At 32.9% G+C, this 12,532-nt stretch overlaps 1 long non-coding RNA gene across 9 annotated transcripts; it reads left to right on the forward strand.

Moving 5' to 3' along the window:
- On the forward strand, nt 8,686-10,666 carry LOC104747607. Of its 9 annotated transcripts, XR_761200.1 has the most exons (6): nt 8,686-8,998; nt 9,090-9,136; nt 9,222-9,281; nt 9,404-9,464; nt 9,592-9,961; nt 10,181-10,666. It is a non-coding gene; the product is annotated as an uncharacterized LOC104747607 (long non-coding RNA). The 9 variants fall into 9 exon arrangements; XR_761193.1 differs by having other exon boundaries at nt 9,222-9,686; nt 9,825-9,961; XR_761197.1 differs by having other exon boundaries at nt 9,222-9,503.

Below are 12,532 nucleotides of genomic sequence, written 5' to 3' on the forward strand. Positions count from 1 at the left end.
AGCAAAAACACATTTTTAACCATCAAAGTGTCGCTAGATATAATTTTAAAAGAATTTTACTAACATTATAAACTACCAGAATGATTTCACCAACATTTTAAACCTTTAAACTAACTCACTATGAAAAATGATGGAACAGTAATGGGTCTGATTGGTAATGTAGCCAAAGCTGTACAGAAAAGGTGTAAGCTGTTACGGAATAGCGCAAAGAAAGAGTTGTACGTGAAAGCTATACAAAAAAGCTGAGAGTAAAGTTTTTAATAAAGTTTTTGGTAAAGTTTTTGTGATTGGTAAAAATTCAAAGATGTACCATTTGTAATACTTTGTGTGTGTTTACCAATCAGTACCAATGTGTTGAGAAGTCTTTGTGATCTGTCGGATCTGGTTGTTATATATATCAAGAACTATACATTCACAGTTGTAGTTTTTTTTGCAGTTTTTCAGAGAAAGTAAGTTAGTTGTTCCTTTTTCCTTGAGCCTCCTTCTCAATACAAATCATTTCTTTGCTTTAGCTCATTCATTCATGCTCCCTCTAATGCAAAATGGTGCAGCGTAAGGGATAGATTTTGTAGTTCAATCAAGGAAACAAGGTTTTTCGTGAGACCTACTTCGTTCAATCAAGAGATTAGGAAGAATCTCTTGAGACCGACTTCTTATTTTGATGACATAATCAAATCAACACAAGGAAAAGAAGAGATACTCTTTGTTTTAAAATTTATCAAAAGCTGCGTACAAAGAACAGAAGCTAAACGCTTAAATAGACAAAGGGCAAAGCCGCTAGCCCTAGATAAGATCTAAACATTGTAAACTTACCCTAACAAATTAATGGAAATAACTAACAAAAGGAAAAGTTTTACACCGACATAAAGAAAACGTGAAGAGGAAGATTCTAAGATGCTGCATCAGGTCCCTCATGGTGAGAAAGATTCAACCCCGAATTTGGAACTGGATCAGGAGGAACGTAGCGAGACAAGTATTTCACATTGAAGACATTAGATGTGTTCATACCAGCGGGAAGACGGAGCCTATACGCATTGTCGTTGATACATTCAAGAACTTCAAAGTGGTCCAAGCTTCTTTGCTTTGAGTTTCTTATATGTACGCGATGGCATATGATCCTTTGTTAGAACAGCCCAAACCATATCACCAACTTCAAAAATTAGACAACAACGATGTAAATCCGCATCAGCTTTGTACTTCTAGGTAGAGGCTTCCAAATTGGTTTTAGTGAGATCATGAATGTTAGAAATTTCAGTAACAAAGTCAGCAGCGACACTATGAATGCGAGTTTGATCATGAAGAGTAGAAAGATCAGCCGGATCACTATGAATGCACAAATTCAGCTTGAGGGAGCTTAGAATCCCACTTCTTAATGGAATCACCAACCAGAGCTCTCAAGAGACAAGTGACTGGTTAAGAACTTTTGTTTGGCCGTCAGATTGTGGATGGTAAGCAGAATTCATGTCAAGACTTGTACCTAGAAGATTCCACAATGATCTCCAAAAATGACTCAGAAAACGTGAATCACGTTCAGAAACAATTAATGAAGGAAGACCATGTAAACGGTATATCTCTCGAAAGAAGAGTGTAGCAACCTAAACTACATTCGTTGTACACTTGCAGGGTATGAAATGAACCATTTAAGAAAAACAATCAACTACAACAAAATCACTGTTCGCTATCGTTTTCCCATCTCTCAGCTTGATGATCTTCTTGATCAGATTGGAACAACTACAATATTTTCTAAAATGGATTCAAAGAGTGGATACCACTAAATTCGTATTGGACTAGGTGATGAGTGGAAGACAGCCTTTATAACTCTTGAAAGACTTTTTGAATGGCTGGTTATGCCATTAGGTTTGTCTAATGCGCCGAGTACATTCATGCGCGTAATGAACCAAACTCTCCGTCTTTTTATCTGTAAATTTATGGTTGTTTACTTTGATGACATTTTAATTTTCAGTTTGACATTGGCTGATCATCTATAACATTTACAAGAGGTTCTCTTTGTGTTACATCGTGATAAGTTGTTTGCAACTTTAAAGAAGTGTGAGCCTTCGTATCCAGTTCTCGTCTTTGCATTCCAGATTGTATCCTTCGTATCCAGCTTATTGCATAACTTCAAAACTTCAGTCGTGACTTCTTCATATTTTTGGCCAGGCTTGCGGCGTGATGTTGAACGTTTGGTTGAGCGGTGTATTGTGTGTCAAAGTTCTAAGCTAATGCAAGTATTTATATGTCATTGCCTGTTCCAACTCAGCCTTGCATAGATATAAGCATGGATTTTGTAATGGGTCTTCCGCAAACCCAACATTGCTTTGACTCCATTTTGTTTATTTCTCTCCTATCAACACACATCCGCCAAGATCCATCCTTCTTAGAGATAAGCAAAGCTGGTACCGCACACGGACTCAAGCTTTCTCGCAGAAAACCTTTAGCAACCAAAGCCTCTAATTGCTTTCGCATCTCTTCATGCTCACTAGGACTCATCCGATAATGAGATCGATTAGGAATGGCCGCGCCCGGAACCATTGTATGTCACGAAGAGGTAGTAAACCCGGAGGTAAGTCTTCATGAAAAAACATCAGCAAACTGGTCAAGGACTGAGCGAAACACAGGCTGTATATACATGGACTGTAAAGACGACACTGGTTTAGTAAGAAAAAATATAACTAAACCTTTATCACGCATTGCAGCTTCGAAAGGTGAACGTTGCAGCAGAAGAACATGATTTTGTGGTAATGCTGGCAACAACGGTGGAGCTGGCTTCAACGCAAAAGAACAGTTATTAAACTGAAAGGTATACATGTTGAGAAAACCATCATGTTGAATGCGACGATCAGACTCCCAAGGACGACCAAGTAAAAGATGACAAGCATCCATAGGTATTGTACATGAATGAGTCTAGAAGATTTTTGGCATTGATCAAATTGAGGAGTCCCAGTGATGAAGGCTTAATGGAGGACGTTTGATGTGATCATGGATAGAGCTAAGGGGGAGGAGCTTGTAGCTGAGCTTGAACCTGAGAACGTGTAGCTGAGCTTGAACTCGGGGAGCTTGTAGCTGAAGAACCATTGCTTGTACTAGAAGGACCAATGACTCGATCAAAGGCTATGAAGCTAAGGAATGCACTTAATGGGCTAATTCAAGAGCTTATGGCCAAAGAGAGCATGAATAATATATTAGGAATGATTTTTATCAAGTGCAGCCTACTTTGAGCCTAATTCAAGTTCAAGAAAGCCCAAAATAATTACTTTATTTGTGGTCAAAGAGGTGTGATGACAATGGAGTTCGAGATTCACTTTGGAGGAAGGGAGAACACCAAGAGTTTAATCCTCATTCAACTTTCTATCTTTATTGTTTAAGTCTTCAGGAATAACTAATATCTAGCTTCATTTTCAAATTTTCTTTTCCCTTATAGACTCATATTAGAGGAATGAAATAAACAATCAAATTTTGCAATTAAGGTCCTAGTAATAAAAAAAAAAGTTTTGAAAATACCCGAAATATCCTAGTAATAAAAAAAAGTCAATACTTTCGGGTATTGTCATCCCAGAAATCCCCTATATATTAAAAGAGAAACATTTTTGAAGAAAAGCTGATGTGTCGTCGCCATAGAGCTCTGTGACCAATTTATTACTTGCCCTTAATATTCTATAATATTACATAAAACTGCGATTGCTATTCAATTTATTTATATACACAATATTTTGTTCCTATAAATTCTAAAAATAGTCAATATTATTCAAATATTAATAAATATTATCCCCTACATGTTTTCGAAATTATTTTCAAAACCTATGTATTATAATATAATAAAAAATTATAACATGAGATGTAAAAAATATATATTTAAATCATATTTTAAAAATATAAATAATATTATTTCTTATTGTTTAAAATATTTTGACCAAAAAAACTGAAATTGGTTTTGAATAATATATATTGGAAAATTTTAAAAAAAAAAATTGACGGCATCTTAAATTTATTTTAACTTATGCAAATCCTAATTTTCAGTTTTCCATATAGAAAATTTCTGATATATAAAACTAACGTATATTAAAGATTCCTTAATTTCAAAATTAACATATTAAAAATTAGGATTTCTTATATATATTTTAATATTATTTCTTAAAAATTTCGAGGGACGGATTATTATAGATAAAAAAAAAATATTATACCCCTCATGGAGTATGGCTACAGGGACGGGTTTGACCCACTTAAGAATTTACAAGTTTTATACAATTCTTATTAATCACTAATTCGGTAAACGTTAGATTCGGATATGTTGTTTTGTTAATCTTAATTTTATGCTGAAACCTTTATTATTTCAAAAATCACAAACTGAATGAAACCAAACTAAAATAAGTTTGAACTGATAAATTATTTAACAAATAATTATATCTATAAATGTAACTCTATGTGTACATAATATATTACAAACCTTATAGTAAATATAGTTTTTGAAATCAATCACGCACGTATGTGCGGGTCCGTACCTAGTACTCCTTATTTGCAATTAAGGTTCAAGTCGTATTTTACAATATAAGACTTTTAGGTCAATGTTTAGATCAAGGCTTTATTTTTGTAAAACTTTTGAGAGATTTTTATAGAGCTTTTGAGAGAGAAAAATCAAGACTCCTTCAAAGAGATTCAGAACTCTTTTACTTCTTCTGATTTCTTGGGATTCATATTCTTGGGATTCATATTCTTATGTGTTCTTCATCTTTGGTTGTTCTTCATATTAATTCTTGAATGATCATCTAGAATTAATAACCTAGGAAAATAAATTGATACGAGAATATAATTGATTTCCTGACCAAAACCTTTGATGAGCAAAATAATGTTTACAAAGAGATTTAATTATGTAATTTTGTGAACAAACTAAACTTGTTTTCAAAGATGGTTTTTAACTTAGATTTTGCAAAGAGATTTGAATTTTTAGTTTTAAATTTAGATAATATTTGCATTGAGAACTGATTTATTTTAAAATTGAGTTTAGAGTTCAAGAACGGTTTTTAATTGAGTTAATCTTGTTTGATTGATTGATTTGATATTTCATAATTTCATGAGATCATTCTCTAGACCTAGCTTTTATTCAATCTGAATTTTTCAAAACTTTTATTCTGCTTTTGCAATGCTATTTAAATTACAATTTTTGTTTAGAATAATTGAATTATTATTTAATTTATTTTGTGACTTTAGAATTTAGATAGAATCACTAAATATTACAGTGATCTTTTAATTTAAAAGAATAGATCTAGAGTAAATTTGAGCATCAGGACACATGGTATTTACTATTCCCTCGGTGATGTGCTATATTTCCCTCTCGGCCTGGCTTGGGTGGATCCACCTCACAGCAACGTAACTTTTCACTACTTCATCCTTTATAATTTGTTTTATATATAAAAAAGCTTTATTTTATATTTAACCTTTTATAAATTAATAAAGTCTGAAGCAAAGCAGTGTGAAACAGGGGGAACCAAAGAAGCAACTAGAGGAAAAGGCTAAAGAAATACACTTACACTCAACGATCAATCAAACCAAAGGCCTAGGCAATAGCAATTGTCTTCGGCAACATCACACAGCAAAGTGAATGCACTCTGATGATGTTGACTCCAGCTGTAGAGGGTCAAGTCCAAGATCGAACTGCACAACAACTTTGATCATGACACTTGTCGTTAGATGCTAGAGTGAAAGAAATAATTAGTCGGAAGTCTTGTTTATTTACATTTTAGCTCGAAACTTATGAACTAGATAAATTTCTATTAATCCAATATATGCCTATCTTTTTAAGAGTTAAGACACAAGTGTTTCAAACTGATTCTTTAAAAAATGCACATGTTCCTACAGAAACTTACATGGAAACAAGTGAAATTGCGTGTCCACGACCGTTAAATCCTCATCCTCCTCTAGAGACATCAGCTTCTTCGTTTCACCCAGAAACCACAAACATATACCACATCTCAAAGACCATACACATCTACTTCCTCACTTTCATTCTTCATTATTTCTTCTACTGCTTCTTATTAAGAAGGAAAACTCAGAGAGCTCTAACATGGACCATGTGGACAGGAAACATGCTTGGAACATGTCCTCTAATGGTGATTCCGTGATCAAACCAGCCTTGGAAGCTTTATCATGGCCAACACTTTCTGAGACGAACAAAGCTTGTTCGAACAAGTCTTCATCTGATTCATTAATAAGTATGAGTGATACATCATTAACTTATCTTCGTCAGGTTTGGATATTATTGGTATTACCTCAATTTATTTTGTGATGATTTTGTTTGATTACTAAAACTTTTTGCTCATATATCTGATTATTATTGTAATTCATGAATTATTTATTTCTTGACGTCAGTAATGAAACTTTTCTGGTTACAAATATTCAAATTTTCCTGAATTTTAAATGTTGAAATTACATTAACATTAGTACCCATATACTTTCTTAACTTGTATCACTTAATTTGTAATAATCTTAAACATTAATTAAAGAAAATTATTATATACTTATGTTTTTGTATTACAAATGTAGCTATGTGTTTATTTCAGAATATTTTAGCTACTAAGTTGTTAAACAGCACTGATGAATTGTTAAGTAGACAAATCAACACTTCTGTGTCTGCAAATAGTGTTGTTGTACAACCCTCAGGACAAAGTTCATCTGGCCTTCCCAAATGTCCTTTGTCGTACCTCTTTCCCAGAGGAAAAAACCAAACGAATGAGATTGCCTCACAATCTCATGGTGGTACTCAAAACCAACATCAATGGAACTCATACAAGAACCAAAATGGTAATCACCATCATCACCAAAGACATGGAGGCATGTGCAGTCACGGACATTGGAATCAATACTCTAATGGGAGAGACGGGATTACACAAGCACCAAGAGGTATACCGGAATTTGTAATACATGCACCAACAACACCTATGGCGCCAGTCTTAGCGTATATGATGCCAGCACATCAGCCTTTTTATCAATTTGGCGGTCCCATGAGTATCTATGGTGAGTTAATTCAAATTAAGAGTGTGAATTATGTTTCGTAGTTTAAAAAAAAAAACTCTAACACATATGTTTCATTTTAGATCTGACCCCATTACAAATGAACAATCCTTCTTCTTCTCGTATACCACAAACTTCTTTGGAAACCAGAATACGGAAGCAGGTTCATTATTATTTTAGGTAATATTTATTTTTTACTTATAACATTTTCTCTAAAAGAGAAAACATTTCTCGATTATAATAAATGTATTTCAAAACTTTGGTTTTTAGGTTTTGTCTTTGTTTTTGTTTTTGCTTTTGTAACAGTGAAGAGAATTTATTGACCGATAATTTCATGCGCATGCACATGAATAATGATGGTTTTGTTCATATACAATTTATTGCTGGTTTCAATAAGGTAAAATTTTATTTAGTTATTTGTTCTTCAATGATTGTTTTATTTATTTATTTTTCATATAACCTTGATTGCTCTTTTTTCAGCTCAAAGCGTTGACAAGTAATATCCAACTTATAATGGACGCTTTACAAGATTCACACATTGAACTGAAGGTATCTATATATACATTTTCCAAGTACAATTATGAAATAAATCATGTAGTTGGTAGTTATTTACAAACAATGCCACTGGATCAATTACAAACGGGTTGGTAAAAATAAGGATCCGCAAACCCTTTTTCCAAATAATTATAAACCTAGATGCTCGATGATATGCTCAAATTTAACCCTGAGCTACTCTCTCAAATTAAGAGATCAATTGTAGTACTTAGGGATCGAATCCACAAGAACTCTAGATTCACACAATAGACTTATTACTCTTTTAATTATGCTAAATCAAAATATTAAATTTAAATAGCAATGCAAAAACAGAAAATAAAGGAGTTGTAAATCAATAGGAATAAACGCTAGGCTTAGGGAAATTCTCAGGAAATCATGGAAAATCAGATCAATTAATTAAATAAGCAGGATTCAACAATTAAGCACCGTTCTTGAACTCTAAACACAATTATAAAATAAATCAGTTCTCACTGCAAATATTATCTAAATTTAAAACCAGAAAATCCAAATCTCTTTGCAAAATTCTAGGTAATAAATCAGCTTTAAAAACAAGTTTAGATTGTTCACAAAATTATTAAATCAAATCTCTTTGCAAGAAATAATTTTGCTCACCAAAGGTTTTATCAGGAAAATCAATTATATTCTCATATCAATTAATAATCCTAAGATCTAAATCCAGATGACTAATCAAAGATCTAGCATTGAGAACAACCTATGATGAAGAACAAGAAAGATAATGAATCCTAAATAATAACAGATCTAATAATCCATGAAATCCCTAATGAGAAACCCTAAACCTAACAAGCAGATCTACTCAGACATAATCAATGAAACACAAAACATCTTCTGAATAAATTGCATTAAGAAAGAGATTAAAGAAGAAGTAAAGGAGTTCTGAATCTTCTCTGAAGGAGTCTTGATTCTTCTCTCCAAAAGCTCTCAAAAATCTCACAGGGTTTTGCTCTCAAAAGTTGCAGGGAAAAATAAAGCTTAGGTCTAAACAATGACCATAAAAATCCTATTTATACTCCTAAACACGTCCAGGGACCAATGATGCAAATATGGAAAACTTTAGGGCAGATTTGTAAATCTTCAAAACTTGTGAGAAAACTTCCAATTTCGTATTTGGCCTAGCATCGATCGATGCTATCAATGTGTCGATCGATGCACTCTCTCAATTTCGTCTCCCAACTTTGTAACTCAGCCTCAATGCTTGATTAAGCTCCAAATCCTCCAATTTAGCTCCATTATGCTTCCATCCATGTTAAATCCTATAAAGACTCAAAAAACTCTAAAAACACCAAAAAGACTCTATAATTAAGACTTATATCATGACTCGACTCACAATTCTATGGATCAAGCGGAGGAGGCGGCAGTGAAGAATTTCTTTATCGTGTTTTTATTGGATTAAGATCAACTCCAGTGATGAAACCAATCGGTAAATTTGATTACATCTGCTAGGATTTTTTGTTTTCTTTGATTCGAAATAATCGATATGATTATGGGTTTGTTTTGTTTCTCAACTGCAGCTGTTTGATCCGGTGGCTGATAGGTTTTTACGGCGTTTCTAGATCTGGTATGGCTTTGTGATTCTGACATTTGAAATTATTCAATTTCTTATTAGAATCTGTGACTAACTTTATCATTTTGTTTTGGTACAGTTGGCTTGGACAGAGGAAGAACCACGAGACTAGCTTTCATTTCTTAATTGGATCTCCCTGGTAAACTCATCTTAAATCCTTGAACTAATAATCCTTTTGTTATCAATTTTCTAGATTTGATGTAAATACTGATTTGTGTAGAGGTTGAATCTGAAATTGTATATTTTCTGTTTATATTCTAGGAAAATCCGTTAATCTCAGAATTGTGTATTTCTGCTTTTGTTCTAGGACTTGAACGGACAGGTTCAATTATATATTGGTGGTATTCTTATGTTACACCAAGTAAATGGAATAATGTTGTATAAAGTACTATTCTTTCTACACAATGTTACTGATGCTTCTTGTGTTTCATTTGTACCATGATCGCAAGACTGCTTAAAAACGGAGGATGTGTGGGAGAATATATTGGTGATGTATTTTTTTTTTAGCTCGGTTTCTGGACCATTTTTCTCTATTGTTAAACCGGTAAACTTTATCTGAAAATGATTTCTTTAGAGACTTGCAAAGCCACAAACTTAGTCTTCATTGTTGTATGTTCTGTTTGCTGTGTAGTGTGGCTTAACAAGGATTATGATGAGTAACCATTGTTTGTTTCTTTGTTAGGCTTGCAAGCATGACAGATACAAAACATGTGTAGAAAGTCTCCAACCAAACCATTTAGCTGCTGAAGAATTTGTTCTCAAACCATTTAGCTGCTGAAGAATTTGTTAATTCCTCAAGTTCAGAGTCTTCTTGAAAAGGTAACCATTAAACTACCAAAAAGAAAAGAAAAAAAGAATAAGAATGTTCATATATTTGAAAACTAAAGGCTGAAGAATTTATTAACTGAAGTCTGAATTTTGTTCTTACCCCGATTTGTAACTAAGTGAGCCCACATCATTTTTTCCATTTACCTTATGCATTAGAGAACTCAAGGCTATGTATGGGCTTTGTTGCTAATAGATGTTTTCCCTTATCAGTTGGCCACACCACACCCAACAATACGATGCTTGCCCACAAGAAAAGTCACGGCGTAGCAGCTATGGCCAGCTGTGGCTAGAACTTGAACAGAGAGGTAGCCGTATAGCTCATTGATATCATGGACAACAACAAGATGGCTGCTCCCGTGTCGGATCTGTGGACGGCGGGAGACCATAGTCTCCAAGAATGAGTGGCCACATTTTGTGGACCGCAGAAGGTGTTACTGCCAAAAAGACCAACAAATTACCTCTTCTTTACTTAGAAGGAAAGGCGAGTTGCTTGGTGACCGCAGAAGGTGATACTCCTTTGGAGTTTACTCCTAATTTACATATGACTGATATTTTCTCATCCTCATTTGTTCATATACGAGTAGGATGAAGCAATGTTGTCCTATTCAGCTTGGTTAATTATGTTTTCTTTATCCTACAGTGGAAACCAAATGAATAAAAAATCTATTACCTTCAGTGCAATATTGACTTCATTTAGGCTTTGATTACACAAACAAACACACAAAAAAACTATAACGAAAAATACTAAATTCCCATTAATTTATATTTTTACATATATTGACTTTAGTTTATATTGTTATTTTGTTAACCCCATTAATATTATAAGATTATACAAGTTAAATTAAGTTGATTCCGTTATAATTAAGTAATAAATATTTCACAGTATATCACGTGCTAACTTAAATTTACTTGCACAAACTAATCACTGAAAATTTTTTACCTTATTGCAAATGATTCATTACAAAATATTTATTTATGTGTTTTCTATCATATAATTTGTTCTAAAATTAACAACCCAATAAATATTTATAACTATATAATTTGAATTTTAATAAGCAACCACAGATTAACAAACAAATATAACATAAATTTAAAATTTAAAAATTATAAAAATATAGTCCCGCGGTGTACCGCGGGTTAAAATCTAGTTTAATTTACATTGAAACAAGTTATCATCACTTTGATTTGTGTTTATTTATAGGGTTATGAAATACGAAGTCGACATATGTGGAAAAAATACGTAATGCCGCTTCATTTGCGGGTTCCTTTTGTTCCAATCCTAGAAGATGAAATGGCTGGCAAAGTCCAAAACCTATCACTCAAGCAGAAATTATATGAAATCGGATCAAGTTCGAGCAATCCAAAAGGTGATAAGTGATAACTACTGATCATTATAAAACTGGAACGAAAACAAAAATCAGAGAATCAAAGTTTATCGATTCTAGATTACAGGGTTTCTCAGTTAATTTTTGTGGATTAATATAGGTGGTATAATGTAACTCTTACGTTATACTCATTTGAATGATTATATGTGCAGGTTTTAATTTTTAATTTTATTGTTTCTTACTCTATCAGTTAAGACGCTGAAAATCTGATTGATTATCCCACAATCATTACCTAAACAATATAGAAAATAAATTGAAATTAATTTCATAATTAGAGATTAAACATAAAACTTAAACAATTTATACAGAATATAGAAATTCAACAAAGAAAAACATAAGACTAAAAAATTTGAATCTTTTCTCATTCTGATACAATCAAAAACGTTTTCTCTAATTTTTTGCATATTGATGGTGATGAAGTCTAGTTTTTTCGTACATTAATTATAATTTGTTGTTTAAGTTTTCGTATATTATAATGTTAGTCATAAGTTTCAACAACTATATATTATCATTCATTCATTCGGCATACTCAAACACAAACTACATGAAAACACTATGTTTTATCGGTATCAAATTATTATAATGTTCTCTTTTGCGTTAAAAAGTTTAAAATATTATATTACTACATCATAAGATCAACTTTGGTATATTCTAGCTCAGTTTGATTGACAACTTGCAAACTATTTAACATTTTATATTTGTTTAAGTATTTTGAAACACAATCGAATCGAATAGTATAAGTTGAGATCATGATCACCCCATCCGTACAAGTCAACGTCCGTACACTCTCACCGGGCCAACCTTACCATCTCGTGTAAAGAAGCCCACTAGAAGCTTTACATGTCTTGGTGAGACATCATGTCTCTAGATCCTTCTCATTCCCGACCGTTGGAGGTTTAGTGCAAGTGGGAGATATTTTTACACCCAAAGTCACATGTTTAAGTAAGAGAGAAGGATGTCACTTTCACACATGAAAACCGTGTAAAGATTCCTTAGGAATATGCTGTGTAATTAGTCTATAAGTAGAATGTAACTAGGATCCTTTAATGGTAAGAAGCTAATTCTTCTTCTTCTCTTTGTTCGATTCTCTCTCTCTCACAATCAAAATCTCTTCCGATTATACTAAAATCTCACTTGTTCTCCATCCTAAACTTCTACTCTAAAACTTACATGGTAT

The sequence above is a fragment of the Camelina sativa genome, chromosome 15 (assembly GCF_000633955.1).
Source record: "Camelina sativa cultivar DH55 chromosome 15, Cs, whole genome shotgun sequence".
NCBI classification, from domain to species: domain Eukaryota; kingdom Viridiplantae; phylum Streptophyta; class Magnoliopsida; order Brassicales; family Brassicaceae; genus Camelina; species Camelina sativa.